Here is a 14,394-nt window from a genome sequence, read left to right as displayed (position 1 = left end):
TCTGATCAGATGAAGCGCTACCTGTCGGACATTTTCTGAACTTTTGTAGTTTTTCGGTTCTAATAAAACCCCATGTCATTCCAAGCATGTGTGTCAATTTGTACCTCTCTATCTACATTATTCCGTGATTTATTCAGTTTTCAAATTTATACTGACTTTTTGATCACCCGGTATATTCTTCGTAACGTTGTATTTTCTGTTATATTCTGTGTAATTCTGGTTAGTAGACAATCTGATGATGGGCTTTAGCCGAAACACGTTAGTGAAATCATTAATTTAACAGCTGGTGGCTCATTCAGTGACCGATACAGAAATTGAGCAGTGGTGCTATGTATGTGATGCTCATTTTTCCCGGAACTGGCAATCACAAAGATCACGAGTCATTTTCACTCCAGTCTCGTAGTAAGGCACGAAACATTGCAGAAACATAGTTGGGACACAGCGTGTATTCGGCACACTGCACGTGTCTCGTATAGTGGTAGGCCACTTGTTTCTGCTACCACGCGGCCTGGTGATGGATGAGCTATGACCCGTGTCCAGCATCCTCGTTAATTATCTCCGGCAGCGCTCGTGCGTCGCGTCTGCGGCAGGCGGAAAATGGGTCGTCCGGCTGGACCCCCTATTTCCTCCCCTGTGTCGCCCCTACTTCCTCCCTCCTTCGCTGTGATGCGCGTGCAGAAGCGCGGCAGCGATGCTGCGAATGCGACCCAAATACTGTGCGTCGCCCAGAAGACGCGCCTTCACGCTATTCCCTTAGCTGCTGGCTTTATTCAACCCTTCACCGAGGCCGTGGTGGCCTTTCGGTGCTTCCTTTTCCTCCTAGGCCTCAAATATATCTCCAGAGGAGTCTATATATTATAGACGATCTTAATCGAAGGTTTATTCTGAATTTGGTAGACAGATCAGTGTCCCAGATGGAGACTCATGTACTTCAACGGTTTCCGCAACAGTTGTGAACATCTGAGTTCCTCCAACAACCTTCACTGATAATCTTAGGCTGCCAGGTTGTTCTACCTCTAACTTCAAACTTTTCCAGTTACATGGAATTATAGTAAGTTGAACATGTTGCTGGGGCCGATCTGATATTTCGTAAATAAGATTGTTTGGGAGCCAAGATGAAGTGTTGGAATATTTTTGATCACGTGTTGTAATATTTTTATTTTATTTTATTTCCTTAGTGATCGGTTTAACCCGAGTTTAGCTGTCATTTTCGGATCTACAGTGTACCAGGAGAACATTGCTACGGCAATCCGCACACCTGTACAACCAGTATACACGTTGGGAAGCAACATAATAACCAGATGTGCACATAACATTCCTTAAAATATGTGTATTGTTACATCGCTGGCCGGAGTGACCGAGCGGTTCTAGGCGCTACAGTCTGGAACCGCGTGACTGCTACGGTCGTAGGTTCGACTCCTGCCTCGGGCATGGATGTGTGTGATGTCCTTAGGTTAGTTAGGTTTAAGTAGTTCTAAGTTGTAGGGGACTGATGGCCTCAGATGTTGAGTTCGATAGTGCTCAGAGCCATTTGAGCCATTTTGTAATGTGACATTTGTTTATGTTGTTTTCCCACGTGAATCCTCGTACTGGTTAGACAGTTGTATGGACAGTCGTAGTAATGTTTTTCTCCTGGTGCACTGCAGATCTGAAGATGACAGCTGAACTCTGTCGAAGCCGGTCATTTTCGGAAATATATAAATCACAACATGAGATCTTGGCTGCCAAATAGTCTTATTTACCGTATAGGAGAATTTGGTTTTCCCTGTATATGACAATGTGTGTTGTCAGGGCCTTTATACCTGAATAGTCGTCGACGAAATTTGCAAGATAAGACTAACGAGGGCAGTGCGCCGTGCAGTTTAAACATTTTGGCAAGTGAATGACGATCATCCATTGACGAATAAACCTAAACTACTGATACTGCTTTGTGTGTGTGTGTGTGTGTGTGTGTGTGTGTGTGTGTGTGTGTGTGTGTGTGTGTCTGACGAGGAGAAAGAGACCATGTGGCGCAGCACAAAACTGAGCAAAATCCACTGAAATTGTTGTTGTTGCCAGTGCTGGTGTCATTTAGATTCATGTCCTAGTGTAGCTGACTAGAAATATCTTGTAGTGCATGGAATTAAAATAAAACAGCAGAAAACTGTAACAGAGGACAATTGTCATGCTGGATGTAGCAAGGTGATCAAATTACGAGGTAGATTTGGCAAGTGCTCAGTACTGGTTTTAACAATACCCCTGTTTGTCACAACACAATGATCATTTACAAGTTTTAGTATAGTCTTCATTAATTTATGACAGACGCAGTTAAAACAGTTAAATGAAATATTTATTTTTAAATGGTTTGTTGGCCGTTTATTTACGTCATTGTGTGCTATCCAAGTCTAAAGGAATTCCCTCCTTACAGATGATGCTTTGCTTATGAGACCTTAAGCAGGGATATCAGAATAAAAGGAAAGGTTTGTGAAGGGAGTGGGGCAGGGATCAATTGACAGTTCCCATCGATACAAAAGAAAGTCCCGTTCTGGGTTGAAGAAGATAGAATATGGACGCAACCGTAGAAATATCGAAATTAAGCTATTCTAGTAAAGTCAGAAATTACGACTCGAGACCCCGCCAAATACGCAGTTGTCATCTATGAAAACGTTTCGGAACGGCCAGGATGGTCGGCGGAATTCATCCCCTGAGAGTGTTCTCGAAAATGGTAAATTCTTATAGCCTCATGTTTTGTGTTCCACAATTTGAACAAATTGTTTTCTTTTAACTACATTAAGTAAAATGTCAAAATAAAACAAACAATCAGACGATGAAATCAGCACCACATGAGCTCATATCGGTGTCTAAACGCTGTGGATGCATGTTCAACTCAACAAAAGAAGATAAAAAGACATTGAATGAGTAATATATGTGAACCATATTTAATTTTAAAAAAAGCATCTTAGAGAGTGAATTTTAGATATTCCATCGTGATAGTCATTTACAGCGGATTTCATATACGAGCCGTCTACTAGACACCTCTTCATTTAACACATGGACTCCACCTCCCTGGGTTTTAATCTATTGTTCAAGAGGAGCGGGAAGAATACGGGACGCGTATTCATTACTGTTCCTACACACATTTCAGAGCTTGTGCTAGTGAAAGAAATAATGTATAGTGAACAATATGTCTGTTACTTTTCTCTTTTAGCTGCGTAGTAGTTCGGTTGAGAAGAGGAACAACAAGTAAACGTACAGTTAGCATTTTTTTCTTCTTAAACTATTTTTCATGAACGAAGTGTCTTTATCTATTGACTCTCTGACGCATGTGTCTGCTAAATATTTGTGAAGTATAAATTTCAGTGCTTGCGATAGAAGTTGTTTTTACTTTGAAATCTTGTTTTTGTAATTCTTGTACGTAGTCCTCAAATTTATAAAATACTATTCGTAAGCTAACAAACTCGTTTTCTTATACAGTTTGATGCCAATGGATCTGTGTATAAACTACAAGCAAAGAAGAAAATATGGACCAAATGTACGTTAAGTTACTAGACAGCCATAAATGAAAATGTAGCTAACACGATAGGAATATCGGAAAAAAGAATTATGTAGAGTGTATATAAATAATTAACTATGAGGAAGCTTTGTTGAAGGTGCTTATTGCCTTTGTTTAATAATGACTGAAATTAGTGTCGAAAATGATGTTCAAAAAACGCATTCCATTTTAAAAAGAAAGAAAGAGATATTGTTGTTGTCTTCAGTCCTGAGACTGGTTTGATGCAGGTCTCCATGCTACTCTATCCTGTGCAAGCTTCTTCATCTCCCAGTACCTACCACAACCTACATCCTTCTGAATCTGCTTAGTGTATTCATCTCTTGGTCTCCCTCTACGATTTTTACCCTCCACACTGACCTCCAATACTAAATTGGTAATCCCTTGATGCCTCAGAACATGTCCTACCAACCGATCCCTTCTTCTGGTCAAGTTGTGCCACAAACTTCTCTTCTCCCCAATCCTATTCAATACTTCCTCATTAGTTATGTGATCTACCCATCTAATCTTCAGCATTCTTCTATAGCACCACATTTCGAAAGCTTCTATTATCTTCTTGTCCAAACTATTTATCGTCCATGTTTCACTTCCATACATGGCTACACTCCATACAAATACTTTCAGAAACAACTTCCTGACACTGAAATCTATACTCGATGTTAACAAATTTCTCCTCTTCAGAAACGCTTTCCTTGCATTGCCAGTCTACATTTTATATCCTCTCTACTTCGACCATCATCAGTTACTTTGCTCCCCAAATAGCAAAACTCCTTTACTACTTAAAGAGTCTCATTTCCTAATCTAATTCCCTCAGCATCACCCGACTTAATTCGACTGCATTCCATTATTCTCGTTTTGCGTTTGTTGATGTTCATCTTACATACTCCTTTCAAGACACTGTACATTCCGTTCAACTGCTCTTCCAAGTCCTATGCTGTCTCTGACAGAATTACAAATTGTAAATAGCCTTTCGCTCCCTGTATTTTACCCCTGCCACCTTTAGAATTTGAAAGAGAGTATTCCAGTTAACATTGTCAAAAGCTTTCTCTAGATCTACAAATGCTAGAAACGTAGGTTTGCCTTTCCTTAATCTTTCTTCTAGGATAAGTCGTAAGGTCAGTATTGCCTCACGTGTTCCAACATTTCTACGGAATCCAAACTGATCTTCCCCGAGGTCGGCTTCTACTAGTTTTTCCATTCGTCTGTAAAGAATTCGAGTTAGTATTTTGCAGCTGTGGCTTATTAAACTGATAGTTCGGTAATTTTCACAACTGTCAACACCTGCTTTCTTTGGGATTGGAATTATTACATTCTTCTTGAAGTCTGCGGGTATTTCGCCTGTTTCATACATCTTGCTCACCAGATGGTATAGTTTCGTCAGGATTGGCTCTCCCAAGGCCGTCAGTAGTTCCAATGGAATGTTGTCTACTCCGGGGGCCTTGTTTCGACTCAGGTCTTTCAGTGCTCTGTCAAACTCTTCACGCAGTATCATAACTCCCATTTCATCTTCATCTACATCCTCTTCCATTTCCATAATATTGTCCTGAAGTACATTGCCTTTGTATAGACCCTCTATGTACTCCTTCCACCTTTCTGCTTTCCCTTCTTTGCTTAGAACTGGGTTTCCATCTGAGCTCATGATGTTCAAAGAAGTGGTTCTCTTATCTCCAAAGGTCTCTTTAATTTTCCTGTAGGCAGTATCTATCTTACCCCTAGTGAGATAAGCCTCTACATCCTTACATTTGTCCTCTAGCCATCCCTGCTTAGCCATTTTGCACTTCCTGTCGATCTCATTTTTGAGACGTCTGTATTCTTTTTTGCCTGCTTCATTTACTGCATTTTTATATTTTCTCCTTTCATCAATTAAATTCAATATTTCTTCTGTTACCCAAGGATTTCTACTAGTCCTCGTCTTTTTACCTACTTGATCCTCTGCTGCCTTCACTACTTCATCCCTCAAAGCTACCCATTCTTCTTCTACTGTATTTCTTTCCCCTGTTTCTGTCAATTGTTTCCTTATGCTCTCCCTGAAACTCTGTACAACCTTAAATTCCCACCTTTTTGCAGTTTCTTCAGTTTTAATCTACAGTTCATAACCAATAGATTGTGGTCAGAGTCCACATCTGCCCCTGGAAATGTCTTACAATTTAAAACCTGGTTCCTAAATCTCTGTCTTACCATTATATAAATTCTGATACCTTTTAGTATCTCCAGGGTTCTTCCATGTATACAACCTCCTTTCATTACTCAAAAATTTATTTCTTGTACAGCGAATTGTGGCTGCAGATCTTTTTCACAGTAACAATCATAGAAGTAGGCGGTAGAAGATGGTGATATGTAAAGGAGAGTTCGACTTTATCTGATTTAAAGGCTGTAGTCAGTGTTTTCTGGGACAAAATCTGCTTTTCATTGACATCTTGCAAATGGTAAAAAATATTCCTATTGCTACGCAAGCCTTCTGAGCAAAGTGGACGAAATCGCAATAAGCGAGAGAAAGGTTCGATTAAAAGAAAAAGGATTTTTCATCAGGACAATGCAAATGCCTACAAAGATTTTTTGGCAATCGGAAACTTGCGGCGTTTGAAGTACGAGAAGTGGGAACATACACCCTGTTCGCCAGATATGGTGCCCTCTCATCTACCATTTATTCACACTTCTAAAGAAATTTGTAGCTGAAAAATGTTTCTTTGTGTATAATGGAAATGAGGACCTCCATCCATCATGTATGGAGTTTACTTACAGGACAAACGTTGAATAACCTGCATCGACCCAAAACGGGAATACACCGAACAGACCTGACCGGATAAAAACATAGTTTTGCGCCAGAACGGTGAATTTTCGTCTTTCCTTAGTGAACCTCAGAGAAGAGTGACGAGAACGTTGAAAAAGCTCAACGGATTTAATGTAACGAAAGCAGGACTTCTTTGTAACAAATGGTTCAGATCAAATTACTGTATACATTTTGTTGATGATATATTAATATTTTATATTAACTAAATGCAATATTACTGCGAATGCTGTAAACAACAGGGAATAAACAAGCGAAGACGTACATGCACTAAGGTTTAGAAATTGTGAAAAGTCAACGATTTATCCTGCCGGAAATGGAAAGTGTTGCACCATGAAGCATCAGTTCGCTAGTTACCAAACTTTGATGTGATGTTCATTACATAACGGGGGTAAATGACCAGCAGGAAGATACTCCAATCAGAGAAAAAAAAGGGAATACACTGACAAGGAAAAGGGGCAGGACATGTGTTGAATCATAGGGGAATAACTTACACTGCACTAGCGGGAGCCGTCGAGAATAAAAATTGTAGAGATTAAAAACTATATAGGAAGATGCAGACTGGAATATATCCAAAACTCAACTGAGGTGTAAGTGCTACTCTGTGATGAAGAGGTTGGCACAGGAGAAGAATTCGTATTGGGCAGCATCAAACCAGTGAGAAGATGGCCAAAAGGAAGTGGAACGTATGAACAGAAAAAACATGGGACACTTATACACAACTAAATACAAAAGAATAAATAATATTTGTATGGTTGCATGCTTGAAATTTGCAGTCTTTTTTATTTTTAAAATGGTCAATTATCTGTGGTGAAGTGTTCCTCTATGATATAGAAGGTAAGGCTTCAGCTACCTGTCAGACACTTTCTTGCGTGTGTAGATTGTCAAAGAGTTTTATAGTTGCATATTTCACCCCTTTGGATACCACAGTAAGATACAGTAAAGGATAGCGCAGATCACGGGCTTTTCACTGTACGGAAAATACTGACAGTAAGCTCGCATAATGATTACATCTGGATCAACATATCTTACAGGCATGGAAATAGTGCGGCATCCGTATGGTAGAGTTCGGTCGAGGTTTTGGTGGTGCCATAATTTCCATTTCCGTCAGTGTGGTTGAAACACCTTTGTCAAGCGACTCAGACGGTCGTTGTCATCGTCGTTGGCGTTTTCGTCGTGGGTACAGACCCACAGGAATCTTCACCATGCATTATAGACTTCAGCTGCAGCTATGTTTTCTTACGTCACGTACGCACCGTCAGTTATTTCTTGTCATACATGTACGATTACGTCATCCAGCACTGTACAGACCAGCAGAAATTAATAACAAAAGGCAAGACAAATCATGGACATATTTATGAAAAAAGTTTTTGTACGTAGCATTTTTGTTGTTTATCACTCACTGTCTTCTTGTATGTGAAACAGAGGAACAATAATTGATCATCGGATAAGTTCGGATTTGCGGGTATCATCTCTGTTTATCACTTTCTTCTCCCTTTACGGCCATCAGTCTATTTATGTCAACAGCTCTGTAATCCTTATGTTGGTAAAAACCTTTGCACGAATACCGACTAAATGCCTGCCTCAATAACTCCCGAGAGCTAAATGCGAAGGCTTACCACTTGTCCGTACAACGCTGTGCCGCTTGGTGGGGTACGTGTCACGTGTCATGTGTCACGTGTCATGTGTCACGTTCACATATTTCAGTGTCCACGCGACCGCATTCATACGCGTGCATAATGGAGACCAATACATGCCCGGGTGCAATGACGTCAGCGACGGTCGGGCGATGGTCAGCGACAGGTCGTGCGGCGCGGCGCATATTGAATTGCGTTTGTGAGCAAGTTACTCACGGCCATACTCACTACCTAAATTTGTGGGTTCTAAAGTTGGATAAATATAATCACTTGGGGGAGAATGTAGATTATGGGAAAAAAACATCTCTTTCGGTGTGTTCAGTATCCGCTGATATTTTACAGTGTCTAGATACGTACTGAAAATAAAAGAAAAAATAAGTATTGATGTTTCCTACCCATGAATTTCCACATTTAGTGAAATCACTGGCGGCCGGAGTGGCCGTGCGGTTCTAGGCGCTACAATCTCGAGCCGAGCGACTGCTACGGTCGCAGGTTCGAATCCTGCCTGGGGCATGGATGTGTGTGATGTCCTTAGGTTAGTTAGGTTTAATTAATAAGTCAAGTCGCGTAGTGTTCAGAGTCATTTGAACCATTAAAATAAGTGAAAACGAATAACAATCAATAATGTATGTAAGTTGACATCTTCAAACGTTTATCGTAAATTAAATTTTATAAGGTAGTATCCGTATTGTATATATTACATTAAGCAGACGAACGCCATGTGTTTGACATCTAACCACTGTTATTTATGTTGTTTCTAGGTTAATATGTGAGGTTTTCTTTCAAGGGTCTAGGCGCGAAATGTAAAACACAGTGGAAGAAAATGCAGCTTTTATCTATATCTACCAGCTACTTCCCTACATAGCCGACGCTCCGACTCAGACATTTATCGTAGCGTTGCACCGACTCCCTTAGAAGGCAGCCACCTGTGCTTTACTCCAATTCTCCACACTATCTGCATCTCGCTCTCTTCGGCAAAATGCTGTTTGCATAGCCATGCGAGCCATGTCCGTATTGTATGGCGGGCCATCAAACACTTCCATCGACAACGCTGTAGGAACGTCTTTGTTCCATCCCAGTGTGTGGCCGAGCATTGTCATGAAGAAAGACGCCTGATGACAACATGCCTCTTTGCTTGTTCTGAATTGCTCTTAGTTGATGATGTTCTTGAATCATCTGATCCTCTCGCTGTACAAGCCCATCAGCTTTCACGCGCTTCCTTTCCTGACCGCCAGCATCAATAAACATCTGTAGGTCCTGCTTCAAAATTCCTGCACAGTTGCCGCACTTTGCTGTCGCACATGACAGTAACGTTATCTGGGCTGCATTAAGTCAGGTATAAAGCCTCAGCATGGAGACATCGAATGATAGCACGCACTTTACGCTTGGCGGGAGACACTACAGTTGTAGACATCTTCATGTGTTCACCACACGCTCATACTGAACAGTGCGACATTACGCTATTGATGAAAATACTAGAGACACAGCTCAACACACCTGAAAAAAGCTTCAGATTTCCACTGTGGTTCTAATTTCGCGACTGAACCTACCTTGATAAGAAAAATAGCATTCATGTCTCCATATTCGATTTCTACCGGACAGATTCAATTAGTTAGGACTACTAGAGGAGTTTAAAAAAAATTATATCCTGCCTACTAAAACGGGAATCTATGTTCTCCCAGAACTAGTTTTAATAGCGTTGCATTTATTCCATAGGGCAGATATATCGTTCAGTCTGATTTTCTGACTTTTATGGGAGATGACAGAATTATTTAGTCACACGTACCATTTTAAGAAACACTGCAGAATGTCGTCTGTTAATGTTTTTTTTCCAGTACCCAAAAATAAGAGAATCGCATGAGATACAAAAGACACTGTTCTGAGAGCAACAGTCTTGTGGGCTATCTAGTCCCATAACTCACACAAACTGACAAAGCTACCTCATCGAATTTCACTGCGTAGTGAACACTACTACTGGAAACCAGAAAATGTACGATATGGAATTTACTCCAAAAAATTAGGCATATCATCTTGTGATATTTTGTTTGTTCTCTGATCTTTCATTTCTCTGGCATGCTTTGATCGCTTTGCCGCTTCACGAAAGGCTTCAGCGTCAACCTACTTCGCTTCTTCATTCTTCCCTTCTATCTGCTGTTAACATATATTATCCACCACAGTCCACTCGTCTTCTCTTGTACTACAGTTGACGTGTATTGGTCCTTGCCTTGGAGAATTTTCATTTTCTTAAACTTCCTTTTAACGTCCACTGTCTTACACTACTTTTTTATTGTTGTCTTAAATTGCAGCCTACTGTGATTTATCGAAATCCTTACTCGAACACAGACAACGGCCTTGCCGCAGTGGTAGCATCGGTTCCCATCAGATCACCGAAGTTAAGCGCTGTCGGGCAGGGCTAGCACTTGGATGGGTTACTATCCGGTCTGCCGAGCGCTCTCGGCAAGCGAGGTGCACTCAGCCCGTGTGAGGAAAACTGAGGAGCTACTTGACTGAGAAGTAGCGGCTCCGGTCTCTTAAACCGACATACGGGCGGGAGAGCCACATGCCCATCCATATTCACATCCAGTGACGCCTGAGGCCTCTGGATGACACGGCGTCCGGTCGGTACCATTGGGCCTTCCAAGGCCTGTTCAGATGGAGAGCATTTTTTTTTTTTTTGTTCGAACCTATTTAGTCTTTGGAGTTCAGTATTTTGTTCTCACAGTTTGTCCACTGTGAGGTTGTTCAGTCAACATCTTTCACTAGCTTACAGTATTTTCCAAGAGTGTATTATACTTGTGTAATTTTGAAAGAGGACGTACGACACAAACAGTTTATACCTATCGAAGAACTACCGTAGCCTATATTTTCAAGTAAGCTCATTTTACTTCCTCTCCATATCGTAGTATACCTCATACAAAAAAACTAAGTTTTCACATCCCAAGAATTAATGTATTAATTCCCAAACTTTCTATTAAATTAATTCTATTCCACTGTATTTAACTTGTAAAGCAGATACAGAAACTACTACAGCTGGGTTTGGTGTAGGTTTCGTTTCAGTTGCCTGAAACAAAATTCTGTTACTTCACTCTCTCGTTATTACTGATGATCATTTAGCCAAATGCTTTTGTTTTTGCTTGGTTTGTTTCACGTCATGAACAAGTATTAAATCTAAATTCAACTTGTAGCACAGTGTCCCTAGATGTCACAGATTCTAAACGCTTCTTTTAGGATATTTGTAACGTTTCAGCTGCTCTCCAGCTTTCCAACTTCTACTTTGGTAGAGACATTGGGCCTTTCCAACCAAATTTCGGAGTTCTGAAAGGAGACCCCTGTTGGGGATGGTGAACTGGCAATTCCTACATTAAGTGATGAGTCAGAACATTATGTACAACTGCTTAATAGCGTGTTGGACCACATTTGGTTATCAATAATGCACCAATTTTACGTAGTATGGATTCCAGAAGGCCATACTTGGTTTCAGGAGGCATACGACACTATATTTCAACACATAGGTTATGCAATTCGCGCAAACTGGTTGGTGAACACATAGCTCGCAACCGCTAGAGTCTGGTCGGTTTCCTGTCGAGCAAATTTGGTGCTAAGACAACAACGTGAGTTCACTAGTATACTGTAGATCACGTAAGAATTCGGGTCGGACTTCAGTAAATTTCAGGCTGTCTGGCGTGTATACTGGGTTGTATGAACTGTAAGCTGAGGACATTGATATAAGTCGTTTGAATAAATACGGGATGATGGATAACTCTTTAATTTTGAACCTAAGGAAATAAAGAACATGTTGCGGAATTCTGACATTTTTTCTAAAAGAATAAAGCAATCGCCCTCCACCAGAAAATCGTTATAAGATATTACAGGATAGCTTGCTACCAGAGTTTAGGCGGACTTTGAAAACGTAAGTATTGACGTTGTTTTTCTTCAACGCTGTTTTAACATCGTCTGAACAGCATCCACGTATGCAGAGAATCGGGCTTGTGACCAGACGCCGTACTGAGGTAGGTGGAACTTATTGTAGTGCACAGTACGACGAAAGACAGTGGTCAAACAATTACGCAACACAACGCAATTTTTAAACCGCCTCGCCGCAAACTCTTTGCAGAATTCAGAGAAGGGCCCATAGTGTCGTAGGTGAAGATACAGTAAAGTACCCGTAGCGTTGAAGCTAGGCCGATGTAATGCATAGTTGAAGGCAGCGATTTATTTCGGGTACGCTCAACTTCGTCCTGTGAACAAGGTGCAGGTGCAGGAACTTCTACACTGTCTGATCAAAGGTATCTGGTGATAAGTAACTGTGTGATGCGGAACCGAAAGCTACATGCCACGAGAGGCGGATTCGCCAGAATAGAAAGAAAGGTAGGGACTATGATGTTATCAGCACAGAATCAGTAACTGGTGACGTTATTCTGAAATGGTATCGCTAAGGAACAACATCAGCTAAACCAAGACCAGACAGAGCTCGTGTACTGACGAACAGGGGCCGACGCCCATTGCAGAAGGTGGATGCAAAACATCGCTCAAAATCAGCAGAATGACTCACATATGAGTAACAACGTGCTACCAGGAGTCCGGCTAGCACAGTGACTGTAAAGTGTTAAAAAAAAGATAAAGTGCAGTGGTCGATCAGCTCCTCATAAATAAAACATTTGCCGGGCGCTGTGGTCGATGGATTCTAAGAGCTTCAGTCCGGAACCGCGCTGCTGCTACGGTCACAGTTTCGAATCCTGCCTCAGGCAAGGCTGTTTATGATGTACTTAGGCTGGTTAGTTTTAAGTAGTTCTAAGTCTAGAAGACTGTTGACCTCAGACGTTAAGTAACATAGTGCTCAGAGCCATTTGAACCAAACCAAACATTTCTGTAGTCAAAGGTAAGCGACGCTTGAGCGACGTCACTGGACAGTGGATGATGGAAACGAATGATGAATCACGCTACGACCTGTGGGAATCCGAAGAAATGATTTGGATTTAGCGAATGCCTCGAGGATGTTACCTGCCATCGCACGGAGTGCCAACGGTGAAGTACAGATGCGGTGTTGTTACGATACGGGGGGTGTTTCTCGTGGTTAGGCTGTGATCTCCTTATTTCGCATAAGGAAACACTAAATGTAAAACGATATGAAGCCATTCTGCAGTATTGTATGTTGCGCACAGTAGAGAAACAATTCGGAGATGATTATTGTTTGTATCTGCTCGACAATGTACTCTATCATGAAGAAAAATTTGTGAGCCAATCGTTTATGGGCAACAGCACTCCTGAAATGGACTGGACTATCCAGAGTTTCAACTTGAACCTAAGGGAAGACCGCTGGAATGACATTGAACGACGACTTTTGTCCAGATCCCAGCGTCCGACATCACTAACGTCTCTCGTTTCAACTTTGGAGGACGAATAGGCCGTCATTCCTCCACGGACATTCAGATACCTCATTGAAAGTGTCCCCAAACATTTCAAGGCGTCATAAAAGCGAAGGGCGGACTCTCTCGTTATTAATGTCCACTAATAAGTTTCCTCATACTTTTCATCATCTAGTGTAGTTGGAGACATCTAATCCTCAATACAAAATGCAAAGAACGGTTAAATGAAATGGAGACATATGGAAAAAAGCAAGTAAACTGATTATTATTTTAAAAGTAATCGTCATAACTGTTAATGCATTTATGAAACCGTGAAAGAAACATCTCAATGCCTTAAAAAAATATTTGCGGTTGCCTATGAAACCGTGATTGTACCCAGGCGTACACCTCTTCATCCGAAGCAAATTGACGACCACAAATGTCTTTTTTCAGGGATTCAATAATATGGAAATTGCATGGTGACAGATCGGGACCGAATAGAGGATGTGAAAGGGTTTCCCAGTGACACTTCTGCAGTGTAGTCGAAAGTACCTTTACAACCTGTGGCCGTGAAAAATAATTATTCTCTGTGAGCAGTAATATTTGCAGACAAAAATGAATTCATGGGAGAATATTGTACCACACGAACTACTGAAGTCGCATAAGACCCGTCTTAGCTCCCACCTTAAAAGACACTCATTCCAGGATACGAAGATACATTTAGAGCGGACTACGCTCAAATAAATCGCAACTTTATATTATGCAAGTTTTAGGCGGTGTCATATTTACTTTAACATGCATCATCTACAAACTGTGTGCGAGAACAGTGTAGAGTGGAATAGGTCGTACAGTATTCTACGGACTTTTTTCTACCCGGATTTTTTATTACCTTTGTCAACCATGACGATTAACCAGACACCTGGACCTCTATGTTACTCTGATTTTCCGTGATTTTCCTAAATCGCTCCAGGCAAATGCCGAGATGGTTCCTTTGAAAGGGCGCTACCGATTTCCTTCCCCAATCCGATGAGACCGATGACCTCGCTGTTTGGTCTCTTCCCCAAAACTACCCAACCCAACTCTATGTTACTGTGT

General features: G+C 41.2%; 1 protein-coding gene across 1 annotated transcript in view; it reads right to left on the bottom strand.

The window, feature by feature from the left end:
- Positions 1 to 14,394, bottom strand: part of LOC126335871 (uncharacterized) — a 1,498,073-nt gene that overhangs the window by 439,694 nt on the left and 1,043,985 nt on the right. The gene's annotated exons all lie outside the window — the stretch shown is intronic.

This window comes from Schistocerca gregaria, chromosome 2 (genome assembly GCF_023897955.1).
Source record: "Schistocerca gregaria isolate iqSchGreg1 chromosome 2, iqSchGreg1.2, whole genome shotgun sequence".
In the NCBI taxonomy this organism is placed as follows: Eukaryota; Metazoa; Arthropoda; class Insecta; order Orthoptera; family Acrididae; genus Schistocerca; species Schistocerca gregaria.
This window is presented reverse-complemented; position numbering and strand designations above follow the sequence as displayed.